This window comes from Macaca nemestrina, chromosome 17 (genome assembly GCF_043159975.1).
Source record: "Macaca nemestrina isolate mMacNem1 chromosome 17, mMacNem.hap1, whole genome shotgun sequence".
In the NCBI taxonomy this organism is placed as follows: Eukaryota; Metazoa; Chordata; class Mammalia; order Primates; family Cercopithecidae; genus Macaca; species Macaca nemestrina.
This window is the reverse complement of record NC_092141.1, coordinates 80,851,631-80,865,523: the sequence shown is the minus strand read 5'-3', so window position 1 is coordinate 80,865,523 and position 13,893 is coordinate 80,851,631. Positions and strand designations below refer to the sequence as shown.

The following is a 13,893-nucleotide window of genomic DNA, read 5'->3' as shown; positions in this document are numbered from 1 at the left end:
CTAGTTTTTGTAGTTTTAGTAGAGATGGGGTTTCACTGTGTTGGCCAGGCTGGTCTTGAACTCCTGACCTCAAGTGATCTGCCCACCTTGGCCTCCCAAAGTGGTGGGATTACAGGCATGAGCCACCATGACTGGCCTATAACTTTTGACCTGACATGACTTTCAACTTAAATCCATGAAATTCACATCTGAATCGTTGCAATCTTTCCCATCCTGGGTATTTTCAGCCCATGTCATAGTATATTTGATTGAAGATATTCCACCTATGTGTATGGAAAACTTTAAGATTTTTCTTTTTCTAGGGACCAGATTCTTCTTATCTATATACCTCCCAAGGGCCTCATGGCTTTTATAAAGCTCCCAGTCATTAGGAGCTCTGACCTTGCACCCTCAGCCTCCCTCAAGGTCACCTTGTCTGAAACAGAAGGCGGCCTCTCGTCTATAATTAGGTCTTCGTACAGAACGCTTCATGCTGAAGGGAAGAGATTTTTCTCACCAAGGCAATACAGTGTCCTGTAAGTTGCATGTATAAATATCCCTCCTGACCTTCTAGGATTTCTGTATAAAGGAGTATATTATGCCAATTCTTAAGTCTGGGAAACTGCAACAAGAGTAAACCTTGGCCTATGACAGTTGTTAAGATACTGCAGGACTGGATGAGTGAATGAAGGTATTTGCTTGAAGCTCTGAAGACACCTAAGATTATTATCATGTTGCTCATTTGTTTCTATTCAGCTTGAGGATGGTGACTTGGCTGAGAATGATTCTCACTACCATCAAATGCTAAAAAGTAAACTCCAAGGCCATCATTGGAAAAACCCAACAGGAAATTGACTAAATGCTCACATGTCCACAAATCATCCCATGCTTTTACTGTGGATAGCAGAGTTCAGCTCTGGTCCTCACCCACAACTAGCCTAATTTTGAATGTACATAATGTGTCTAATTTCCAAAGGTCTCAGCTAAGGGTCAGGTACTATAGGAATATTTTATAGTTTAGTTTAGATTTGTTTAGAAAAGCAGCTTGCCTCACTTTACTCAGGGCATAAGTGTTCTCAAGACTTTTGGGACCTGGTGGATTGAAGACATGGTTTTGCTGGCTGTTTCATTCCATTTTGGACACAGTAAGTCATTTTCTCATTATATCTGAAACAGAAACCTGATTGTTTTACATCTGCACAATAGAACTTGTGATCCTTCAGCAGCTTGGCTTTTTACAATGACCTGTGGGCATTTTCCTCTGCCATTTAACTCATATGTTATAGGAAAGAAGTCTAAATCTTCACCCCCTAGTTCATATCTCTTCCTACTGCTGGAAGCGTTTAGAATGTGTCACATTCAAAAAGAATAAGTAGCAATCGGTGTTCCAAAACCCAAAGATTTCATTAGGAAACTACCTTGGAGGCAAGTTTAGTTCATGGATTCTCTTGTCACTCATCCACCTCCCAAATTTCCCAAGCCCATTTACACCATGGCATCTTTGCTAAAATCTACAAAGAGCCCTCCCTCCAATGACGATGGTAGACCAAAAGGCTGCCCTCTGGTGACATTAGACCTCTTGGCAGTAACCACCATGGCCCTTCTGACAATATGCCAGGAGTTCTAGGAGCCAGGCATGAGGTGGGTAGTCCAAATAACCATTTCTGCTCAAGCTGCCCTCTGCTGGGACAACCCACTACCAATTAAAGGCCATCTGTTTAGACCGTACAAGCCATTCTGCCAGAAGCAGGCAGATGTCAGCACATTACTCCAGTCCCTGAACCTCTCTTAGGACAGTAACATGGATTATTTATGGGTAGGCTAAGGTGGTTACCCTATATGAGCCTCCTTTCTGGTACAAGGCTTAAGAAATTTCACATATATATATATGGCACCATTAATTTTGGGTCTTGCCAATTCCAGACATACATGATCTGTAGTGGGGTTCTGGGCCCAGTTCAACAACAATAATTTTAAAAAACACTCCAACATCTCATTTCTCTGTGTTTTCCATGGGCTCTACTTAAGTACAGATATGAATACTCTCTTCATGGGGAGTCACTTGGCAGTTCTTACCAACTGTTTGTGAACTACCCTCTCTCTCTTTCGATTAGAGAAGGATGCCAAGTGGGTTCTTTTTTTAGGACTTGGAAGAGAACTGGGGATCATCATTCTTGATGGTGTTGTATTCTCTTTGCTTATGTATAAGTTGCAAGTTGAAATGCTTGTCTATTCAAAGCAGGCACTGGGCCAATCAGTGTACCCCAGGAAGGGAAGAAAATTGAATGAACACAGAACTAAATCATGAAAACTGAATTCTAGTGCTATCTACATGTCATGGGAACTTGGTCAAATTGCCTCTACTTTGTAGGTTTCAGATTCTTTTCTATATTCCCAAACTATATGTCTTACATAGAATGAATGTCTACAATTAACTTTGAAATGAATATGCATTTTTAATTAAAATATCTTAATAGATTGAATAATACCAATTTGCATTCTGAAATATAAAACAAAAAAATTTTGAAAAAAAGTTAACTCGACATTGATCTAAGGCAGCAGTTCGCAACCTTTTTGGCACCAGGGACCAGTTTTGTGGAAGACAATTTTTCCGTGGACAGTGGGAAGTTGGGGGTGGTTTCAGGATGAGACTGTTCCACCTCAAATCATCAGGCATTAGATTCTCATAGGAGCATTCAACCTGTATCCCTTGCATATGCAGTTCATAATAGGATTTGTGCTTCTGTGAGAATCTAATACTGCCACTGATCTGACAGGAGGCAGAGCTTAGACAGTAATGCTCGCCTGTTCCCAGCAGGCCACTGAATGGCACATCAGGAGTTGAGGACTCCTGATCTAAAGTACTGATATTATTAGCATTTGTCCTACCTATCTCAAAAGAATGTTGCAAAGAGAAAGTGAGATAACCTGTGCAATTTTGACTAGACATATTTTAAAAAGGGCTGTCCCAGGGCAAGATGTTATGTTTTTCATCTTTAACTTTTTTTTCATGCTTGTGCCATTGTAACGCAATAGCCAAGAGCCCAAAACTTCATTTATACAATATCTCACCCTTACCACCCAACATCGAATCATTATTAGATCATCTAGACTGATAATTTTCAACTTGGGTAGCACCGCTTCTGACAGGGTGGTTTGAAAATGACTGTGGCGCTATCCATTTTGCAATGTATTGGCCAGCGCTTCACAGCAAACAATTGTTCTGAGCCCCACACAACCCTTCAAAGATGTCATTGAACAGTCATGTAAAAGTTGCTGATAATTATCTGAGCTTACAAGCTAATTCTACTTCACACATAAGTGCAGTTCTTTATGTTTTAATATTCCACGACTATTCCAGAAATGCAACTTTCATGTAAATTGAAGAAAGGTTATTCTCTATCTCTATCTATCTATCTATCTATCTATCTATCTATCTATCTATCTATCTATATTTCTTTGAGATGGAGTCTCACACTGTCGCCCAGGCTGGAGTGCAGTGGCGCGATCTCAGCTCACTGCAAGCTCCGTCTCCCGGGTTCACTCCATTCTCCTGCCTCAGCCTCCCGAGTAGCTGGGACTACCCGCACCTACCATCACGCCCAGCTAATTTTTTGCATTTTTTATAGAGACGGGATTTTACTGTGTTAGCCAGGTTGGTTTCTATCTCCTGACCTCGTGATCCACCCACCTTGGCCTCCCAAAGTGCTGAGATTACAGGCGTGAGCCACTGTGCCCAGCCCAAGATTATACTTTATATTATTTGCAAATTCCCTAAGAGTTGTTTGCAATTAAAAAAAATCATATCAGGAATGGAAACACCACCCTGGTATTTGAGCTGCCAATAAATCACTTTTGTATTGGGGCTACTACCCAGGATTGTGCAGTACGCGTGGTCCTATTTGTTTTCATCTGTAGTTGCAACTGGTGCATTCACAGGTACAGATGTCTGACTAGTTCATTATGTTGGTAGTGGAGTTCTGTCTGAGTATTTATATACTAGAACAGAGAGGGCTGGCTTCATGGATGTGAATTCCGCTCTTGGTTGACTGCTCTATTGTTCTTAGTAATTTTTGAAAAAGGAGCCCTCAATTTTACTTTGCAGTGGGTCACACACATTCTGCAGTTATTTCTGACAGAGCTTAGCAATAGTTTTCTGTAAAGGGCCAGATAGTAAATACTTTATGCTTTGCAAATCAGCAACTTACATGATTATTTAAAATATAAGCATTTGATATGGTTTAGCTGTGTCCCCACCCAAATCTCATCTTGAATTTTAGCTCCCATAATCCCCATGTGTTGTGAGAGGGACCTGGTGGGAGGTAATTGAATCATGGGGATGGGTCTTTCCCATGCTGTTCTTGTGATACTGAATACGTCTCATGAGATCTGATGGTTTTTTAAAGGGCAGTTTGCCTACACATTCTCTCTTGCCCGACGCCATGTAAGACGTGCCTTTGCTCAGTCTTTCTTCATCTTCCACCATGATTGTGAGGTCTCCCCAGCCATGTGGAACTGTGAGTCCATTAAACCTCTTTCCTTTATAAATTACCCAGTCTTGGGTATGTCTTTATTAGCAGCATGAGAGCAGGCTAATAAAGCGTTTAAAAATGAAACAATGGACAATATAAAAATAGGTGGAAAGTTGTATTGGGTCTGTTTAGATTTGTTTAGAATGGGAGCTTGTCTCACTCTGCTAGGGTGTAAGGCTAGGGTGTAAGTGTTCTCAAGACCTTTAGGACCTGGTGGATTGAAGACATGGTTTTGCTGGCTGTTACATTCCATTTTGGACATGGTAAATCATTTTCTCATTATATATTGCCAGTTTTTATATTGTGCATTTTTATCATACACAATATAAAAATAGGTGGAAAGATGTATTGGGTCTGTAGTTTGACACTCATAGTAGAATATAAGTTTTATTAAAGAATTTATTTTTTATTTCTATTACAGTTAGAGTTTTATACTAAATTTCCTAGAATTATGTTTACAGGATGATTATGTTCTCTGAATTTCATTTCAAGGTAGTAAACTAGCCTTTACAAAATCTAGGTACCAAAAGAGGGTGTTAGATCTGATAGTATTGTTCTAGACCACTTCATTGATGGTCTCATCCTTATCCCAATTCATCCTACATATTGCTATCAGATTGAGTTTTCTCAAAATGCAGCTTCAATCGTACCACACCACCACTCAAAAATCTTCCTTGCCACATTCACTATTGGATAATTTGTAGACATTTCCAATTTGAATTGAAATTTCTCTGTAAAAATTAGCCCTAAAATATTTTTCTGGTCTTTATGTCCCAGTTCTCTGTTATGTCCCTTCATATTCAATATCCTTTGAGGCATGTTTTTGAGGTTGGCTCTGCCAAGGAAGCCTTGTTCTGGAGCCTTATGGCTCTCTGTATCTTTTTCAGGGTGCTCCTCACCTCCTGTGCTTATTTAATTCCCCCTATTATGCTGGAAACACATTGGAGGCAGAGACTCAATTGTCCCCTGGAATCTTCAAGAGTGTCTTGCTGATTAAAAAGTATTAAATACATACTTGTAAAATTAGACTGAGTTATAATACTTTACTAATCCAGGGTATAAGCCTTGAGATTATCTGTTGGATAAACAACTCATCCTCAAATTTCTGTTCCAAATTCCCTTAACTGACATGTAGTGTGGTAGGCACTGTATGCATTTTTGGCATTCAGTTTACTGTCTTCCTTCCTAAAAATGAGACAGACACTGAAGCCTGATTTTGTTCCTGTGTCCTCCCTACCTCCCTCTAGAGGGCATTTTGCGTAAGTCTAAATCAATCAGGTCTGGAGTTGGCAGATAAAATACAGGATGCCCAGTTACATTTGAATTTCAGATAAATAATCAATGTTATTTTTAGAGAAAGCATGTCCCTCATATTGCATGACCTTCCTTAATTCTTGCAGACCAAAAGAGACCAAAAGAGAAAACTTAAGTTTCGTGCTTTGGAAAGAGATTTTTCTCTCTTATGCTAGGCCTGAGCAAGGGAGCATGAAACTACTTGGAGCCATCTGGTGACCATCAGTCTTAAGTTATAGCAGATATTGAAGGTGGAAACACAAATAAAGATTTGTGGGGTTTTTGAACCGGGGTCTTGCTCTGTTGCCCAGGCTGTAGTGGCATGATCACAACTCACTGCAGCCTCGAACTCCTGGGTTCAAGCAGTCATCCCCCCTCAGCCTCCCAAGTAGTTAGGACTATAGGTACGTACCACCAGGCCTTGCTAAGTTGCTCTGTTTTTGTATACATGAGGTCTCACTATGTTGGCCAGACTGGTTTTGAACTCCTGGCCTCAAACAATCCTCTTGCCTCAGCCTCCCAAAGTGCTGAGATTATAGGCATGAGCCACCACACCTGGCCAGAAAATAAAGTTTTAACAAATCAGTGCTTACGTATTTTTTGGAACCTGCCCTGTCTCTGTATTCCTAGCTAAATAAGTGAATAAATTTCCTTTTCATTTAAGCCTTTTGAATGTGGGGTTTCTTTTACTTGTCAACTAATACATCCTGATAAATTTGCTTTTCCTTTGGTTCTATAGCAAATAGCTATCCCAAGTTTCAGTCTCTGATTATTCATAGTTAGATTACAGGTTTAATTCCCATAAAATACAGTAGACAATGCTGTTCCCTGTGACCAAAAACTCCCCAGCTAACTCCTGTTGGCTGCTCATCAATAGGAGCCAGGCAAGAGAACCTGTCTGAATACAACAGCAGAAAAATCCATTCCCTACCACTGAACACACAACTCCACGTTAAAATCCCACCATGGATTTTAGGATGTGAAAATCTGGTTGCAACTTCTAATGCCCCAGCTGTTCTGAATCTTTTGTCAGATATCTCCTTTTATTTTTCTCTTTACTCCATTCATACCTTTTTTTAGTAGAAAGATGGTCTGTTTGCCCACTCGGCTTCTGTTCTCCCTGCTTCAAATAGCAACACGGTGTTTCCATTTTTTCTTGGAATACTCCTTTTGAATTCTCAGACTCTGGGTTAAGATTGGAGCAGGAAAAGACCACTCTGTCTAACTCAGACTAATTAGCATGTACATTTTTGTAGGTCACAGTGATTAGTCCAAAGGTGAGTGTGTGATCATGTTAGTCTAATGAGAGTAAATTCTGAGATTTTTGATAGAGCTCATGGGAAGAAATTTTTACTCTGTGTATTTTTGAACTAGTATACTGTATTAGTCGATTTTTGCACTGCTTTAAGGAACTCCCTGAGACTAGGTAATTTATAAAGAAAGGAGGTTTAATTGACTCACAGTTCTGCATGGCTGGGGAGGCCTCGGGAAATTTACAAACTTAGTGGAAGGTGAAAGGGAAGCAAGGCACACCTTTTTTTTTTTTTTTTTTTATGAAGTCTCACTCTGTAGCCCAGGCTGGAGTGCAGTGGCGCAATCTCAGCTCACTGCAACCTCTGCCTCCTGGGTCCTGATTCAAGCAATTCTCCTGCCTTAGCCTCCTGAGTAGCTGGGATTACAGACATGTGCCACCATGCCCAGCTAATTTATTTTTATTTTTATTTTTAGTAGAGATGTGGTTTCACCATGTTGGCCAGGCTGGTCTTGAACTCCTGACCTCATGATTAACCTGCCTCAGTTTCCCAAAGAGCTGGGATTACAGGCGTAAGCCACCACGCCTGGCCTGCCACACCCTTTTAAACCATCAGATCTCGTGAGAACTCACTCATTATCACCTGCTGTGCTAAACTATTTGAATACTTACTTTGCTCAATCCCTCCCAAATATATTGTGCATGTAATAGGGGAAGAATTAAAACTCAGAGAGTTTGGCTAGCTAAAGTCACACAGCTGTGGGACTCGAACTCAGATATGACTTCGAAGCCAGTCCTCACCACCAAAGCCTTCAGGTGTTTCATTAAATCCTTATAATAGTTGGCAAACTCTCATGTAGGACATTCTGTGTGCCAGGAACTGTTGTAAACACTTGACCCATAAACTCATTTTATCCTCACAAAAACCCTCGTAAGCGACTGGGTGTGGTGGCTCACCCCTGTAATCCCAGCACTTTGGGAGGCCGAGGTGGGCGGGTCACAAGGTCAGGAGATTGAGACCATCCTGGCTAACATGGTGAAACCCCGTCTCTACTAAAAATACAAAAAATTAGCCGGGTGTGGTGGTGGGCGCCTGTAGTCCCAGCTACTCAGGAGGCTGAGGCAGGAGAATGGCGTGAGCCCAGGAGGCAGAGCTTGTAGTGAGCTGAGATGGCATCACTGTATTCCAGCCTGGACGACAGAGCGAGACTCCGTCTCAAACAAAGAAACAAACAACAACAACAACAACAAACCCTTGTAAACATAATTACCCCATTTCATAAATGATAAAACAGAAGTATCAACTGATGAATTAAGTTTCCTGAGATTACACGTGTAGTTTGTACATGAGCTAGTCTTTGAAGTCAGATAATCTGACTCCACAGCTTAAATTCTAAGATAATTCAATAAACTTTTTCTCTTGGATTTTCCAGATGAATTAACATGGTTCAATAGCAATTTCTTTAGACATAAAGGGCTTCACTTAAGCCTTGAGGTTATCTTCTGGATGAAACAACTCACCCTCAAATTTCTGTTCCAGATTCCCTTAACTGACATCTAGTACAGCAGATACCATTTGCATTTTTTTTTTTTGAGACAGAGCCTCGCTCTGTCATCCAGGCTGGAGTGCAGTGGCACAATCTCCGCTCACTGCAAGCTCTGCCTCCCGGGTTCACACCATTCTTCTGCCTCAGCCTCCCGAGTAGCTGGGACTATAGGCATCCGCCATCAGGCCCGGCTGATTTTTTTTTTTTTTTTGGTAGAGATGGGGTTTCACCATGTTAACCAGGATGGTCTTGATCTCCTGACCTCATGATCAGCCTACCTCAGCCTCCCAAAGTGCTGGGATTACAGGCATGAGCCATCGCACCCAGTACTGTTTGTATTTTTAGTATTCAGTTCACATTCTTCGTTTCTAAAAATGAGACAGACATGCAGCCTGATTTTATTCTTGTCTTCTCCCTACCTTTTGGTAGAGTGACAACCAGAAATCAGAGACTATCTGAGTCCAAGGAAGTTTCTGTATCCTTTCAAGATGGATATCTCAAAATCTCACCGATGTGATTTTGAAATACTCTCAAAGAGATAAATAAACCAAGGGCTATATTTAAAAAGAGGTGACATTCACCTGGTCTAGATATTTCTTCCTGGTTTTGTGTATCAGACAATTTATGAGAGAGATGCCCTGAGGAGGAACAGCCTATGAACCCTGTACTCCAGCCCCACTGGTGAGCTAGCAGAGAAGGAGAGAGATGTGGTTTCTCCTGAATGGCATAGATATTTACATATTGTTCTGAAAGTCTCTCTGCAAGGCTTCTTCTCCCTTATGATGTTTTTTTTTTGTTTGTTTGTTAGTTCTCAAGCATTACAAATGATGTATCTAAAATCTAACATTTATTGTTAACCCTGTACCAGTATGTTTTATTTCTTTTTAGCCAGCCTATTAAGTGGGAGGCACAGTCTTAACCTGAACAATCTTAGAAAACACAAACCTTCTCTTTCCATGGGCCGCTTGTGTTAGGGATAGGCTATTTTGTGGAGTAGCAAGCATTTGCCAACGTTTCAGTAGTGTGACATGGTAAAAGTCTGTTTCTTGCATTTTTAAAGTTCACTTCAGGTCCAGGTACACAATGTTGTGATACCTCTACCTCCACCCAGGCGTTGTTTTTCCTATTATCATGGCAGAGGAGGAGAACATGGACAGTCTCTTGCCCCTCAAATCACACACATAACTTGTGCTTACATCTCCTTGGCCATAGCTAGTTACATGACCCTTCCTAATGCAGGGGGGCACAAGGAAGTGTCATTCTTCATATATCCGAAAAGAGAGGAGAAGAAGATATTAGTGAATAATACTGTTTGCTATCTGCCAACTTTGAAAGGACCTGGAAGAGCAAAGGATTACCATTCCTTTGACTTTAGAGCAATAAAACCTCCAAACAATCCTACAAAGTCTAGACGGCTAACACATAAGAAATTTCAAAACTTCCCTTAGTAATCATTACATTTTTAAATACTGTAATTTATTGAAGTTAAATTCATAGAACATAAACATTTTAAAGTGACCATTAAGTAGCATTTATTACATTTACAATGTTGTGCACTTTTATCTAGTTCTGTAATATTTTCGTCACCCCAAAGGAAAACACATTAAGCAATTATTCTTTAGTTTGCACTCCCTTTATCCCCTGATTATCATCAATCTGTGTTCTATCTCTCTACATTTATCTATTCTAGATGTTTTATGTATTAGGTAGGTGCAAAAGAAACCACAATTTCTTTTGCACCAACGTCATACATATGTGTGTGTGTGTGTGTGTGTGTGTATGTGGGTGTGTGTATATATATATATAGAGAGAGAGAGAGAGAGTGCATAGAATCATATAGCAGATGATCTTCTGTGTCTAGCTTCTTTCATTTAGTGTGTTTTAGAGGTTCATCCATGTTGGAGCATGTGTCAGTACTTGATATGGCCTGGATTTGTGTCCCTGCCCAAATCTCATGTCAAATTGCAATCCCCAGTGTTGGAGGAGGGACCTAGTGGGAGGTGATTGGCTCATGGGGGTGGATTTCCCCCTTGCCCTTCTCCTGATAATGAATGAATTCTCAGGAGATCTTGTGTGTGTGTGTGTGTTTAGCATCTCCGCCTTCTTTCTCTTCCTCTGGCTCTGGCCATCTAAGACATGCCTGATTAAGTTTCCTGAGGCCTCCACAGCTGTGCAGAACCATAAGCCAATTAAACCTCTTTTCTTTATAAGTTACCCAGTTTCAGGTATTTCTTTATAGCAGTGTGAGAATGAACTAGTACAGTACTTCATTCCTTTTTGTGACTGAGTAATATCCTTGTGTATACATTTATTACAATAAATGGACATTCAGGCTGTTCCACCTTTTGGTTACTGTGAATACTGCTCCTATGAACATGCATGTACACGTATGTGTTTGAGCTTCTGTTTTCAGTTCTTTGGAGTATATATATAGGAGCGAAATCTCAGGGTCACATGCTAATTTTATGTTTAACATTTTAGGAACCAACAAACCATCACAGCTATATTTGTAAAATGAACCATTTTACATTCCTACCAGCAATGTACAAGAGTACTCCTTTCTCCATATCCCCACCAACACTGGTGGAGATTCTTTTTTTATATTACAGCCATCTTAGTGGGTGTGAAGTAGTATCTCATTGTGGCATTGATTTACATTGCCCTAATGGCAAATATGTTAAGCATATTTTCATGTACATGTTGGCCATTTATATATTTTCTTTGGGAAAATGTCTATTCAAGTCCTTTGCTCATTTTCTATTGATTTGTCTTTTTATTGTTGAGTTATAAGTGTTTTAATATATTATGGATACTTGATTCTTATACGTGATTTGGAAATTTTTTTTCCCATTCTGTGGATTTGCTCTCCACTTTCATGATAATGTCTCTTGATGCACAAAAGTTTTGAATTTTGGCTAGATGTGGTGGCTCACACCTGTCATCCCTGTGGTAGGGTTGCTTGAACACAGGAAGTCAAGACCAACATGGGCAACATAGCAAGACCTCGTCTCTACAAAAAGAAAGAAAGAAAAAATAAATTAGCCAGGTGTGGTGTGTGGTGGCACTCACCTGTAGTCCCAGCTACTTAGGAGGCTGAGGTGGGAGAATCACTCAAGCCCAGGAGGTTGAGGCTGCAAGTGAGCTGCAATAGCACCACTGCACTCTAGCCTGGGTGACAGAGGAAGACCCTGTCTCAAAAAAAAAAAAAAAAAAAAGGAGTGTGGATTTTGATGAAGTCTAGTTTATCTGTCCTATCTTTTGTTGCTCATGTTCTTGGTGTCATATATAAGAATCGATGGAGAAATCCAAGGTGATGAAGATTTAACTCTGTGTTTTCTTCTCAGAGTTTTATGGTTTTAGCTTTTGTATTTAAGTCATGAATTCATTTTGAGTTAAGTTTTGTATATGGTTTGAGGTAGGAGTCCAAGTTTATTTTTTCACCTATGGGTATCCAGTTGTCCCAGCACTTCTTGTAGAAGAAACTATTCTTTCCCTCTTTGAATGGTCTTGACACCCTTGTCAAGAATCAATTGGCCAGAAATGTTTGGGTTTTAGTAGCCATTTCTAACATACAATAAACCTTACAATTATAAAAAAAATTTGTTTATATCATACTTATAAAAATATTTGTTTACCTCATACTTGAATCTCTCAACCCTCAGTTTAAGACATTTTTTCTTCTTGTAGTCTTCAGAGAACATTGGGAAAAATTGGCCCTCTAAATATATGTAAACTATAACAATTATAATTACCCAAATTGACATTCAGCTAACATTTGTAGGCAGCCTCCTAAATGAAATTAATGTACTTAATTCTGGGGGATAAAATGTGAATAATAAATAGTTTATGGAAATATCACAGTCCCATTGGGGAGAAAAACATATATGAAAATAAATATGCTTGTCTTTTACAGAGGCAGTAAGGAAAGAATGCTTCATTTTGACTGTGAGTGCTGGGAAAGATAATCATGAAATGGAGAGTGTGTAGCAGTAGGTGTTACAGCATGAGGTATCTTGGGTAATATAAAAAACACCTTTTTCTGATGACTTTATTTAAAAATTCTAAAACAGGTTATGTCATGCTAACTCTCACCTTAGATGCTATTAGAATGGCCAACACGCTAAATATTTCAATTGTTGCATCCAGAACACAGTTATGTAATTGGTACATAAGGAGTTAAATCTTTCGAAGTTTTCTCCTGATTTGAATATTTCAGAAAAAAATGCTTCAGTATAAAAAGAAAACATATTTTTAATAGTACATTTCTCTTGATGTTTGTGTTATGGCATGAGAAAACAAAACATTGATTTGTAGCATGGATCTAGGTGATTTCCAGATGACTCTGAGGTGGAGATTTGCTTACATGTGATTTATTGGAGAAGGCTCATGAGGCTACCATCTGCAAAGGAGTAAGAAAAGCAGAATTGGACAAAGGGAGGAACTGGATTGAAATGTAGTTATCAGCTGATCCCATTGGGATCTAGAGCTGGGATAGCACTTCAGAGATCCCAAATTGAGGTAAAAAGACTGGATCTCTGTATTGTACATACATCAGTCTTTGGATGTGGGCTATTCTTGGTAAGGGTGTATGAGCTTGGGCAAGGTGTTGCTTTAGGCTAAGGGCAATTCCTGGAGACAGACTTGCCTGTGAGCTGTCAGCAGGCAATGTTTCCTTGCTAAGTGTGATGGCTTATGCCTGTAAGACAAACTAGTTGGGAGGCTAAGGCAGGATAATCACTTGAATCCAAGAGTTCAAGGCCACACTGAGCACTTCAGCCTGGGTGGTAGAATAAGGCCCTGTCTGTACAATTATTTTAATTAAAAAATTTTAAAATAATCATTTCCTCCACCTAGAAAATAATTATCTTGGTCTTGAATGGGAGTCTGAGCCACATATTACAGCTTTCACTACATCCAGTATGGATGTAGCCATACACTACAGCATCTACTAAAGCCAGTATTACCACAATTAACATTTTAGATGAGGAGAATGAGACTCAATAGTTAACTGTGTGCCTGAAGTCCTATATCTATGAATGGCAGAGTTAGTACCAAAACTGAGGTCTTTTAATTCCAAGCCAGATTGTTTTTAAGCAACATTATTGTCCCTCAAAATACACAGTACCATTTCATCTCAAAAATATTTAAATCCAGTTGAACTTCAGTCAGTTAGATTTCACAACTCACACACGGGATTCCCCCTTTTCCTTCCAAAACAAAATTCAGTTCTCAACTTGCCTGTGTCGAGGAATTCTTCTGAACCTCCAACCCTAAAAATGAGGCAGTCTTT

The 13,893-nt window shown here is 39.8% G+C and overlaps 1 long non-coding RNA gene across 2 annotated transcripts in view; it reads left to right on the top strand.

The window, feature by feature from the left end:
• Positions 1 to 13,893, top strand: part of LOC139359680 (uncharacterized) — a 92,136-nt gene that overhangs the window by 18,647 nt on the left and 59,596 nt on the right. The window contains exon 4 of one of the 2 annotated variants that reach the window (XR_011615973.1): positions 9,033 to 9,151. The exons of the other annotated variant lie outside the window; for it this stretch is intronic. This is a non-coding gene — a long non-coding RNA (uncharacterized lncRNA). Of the gene's footprint in view, positions 1 to 9,032; positions 9,152 to 13,893 lie in introns of those variants that run through there. 2 annotated transcript variants of the gene reach the window in all.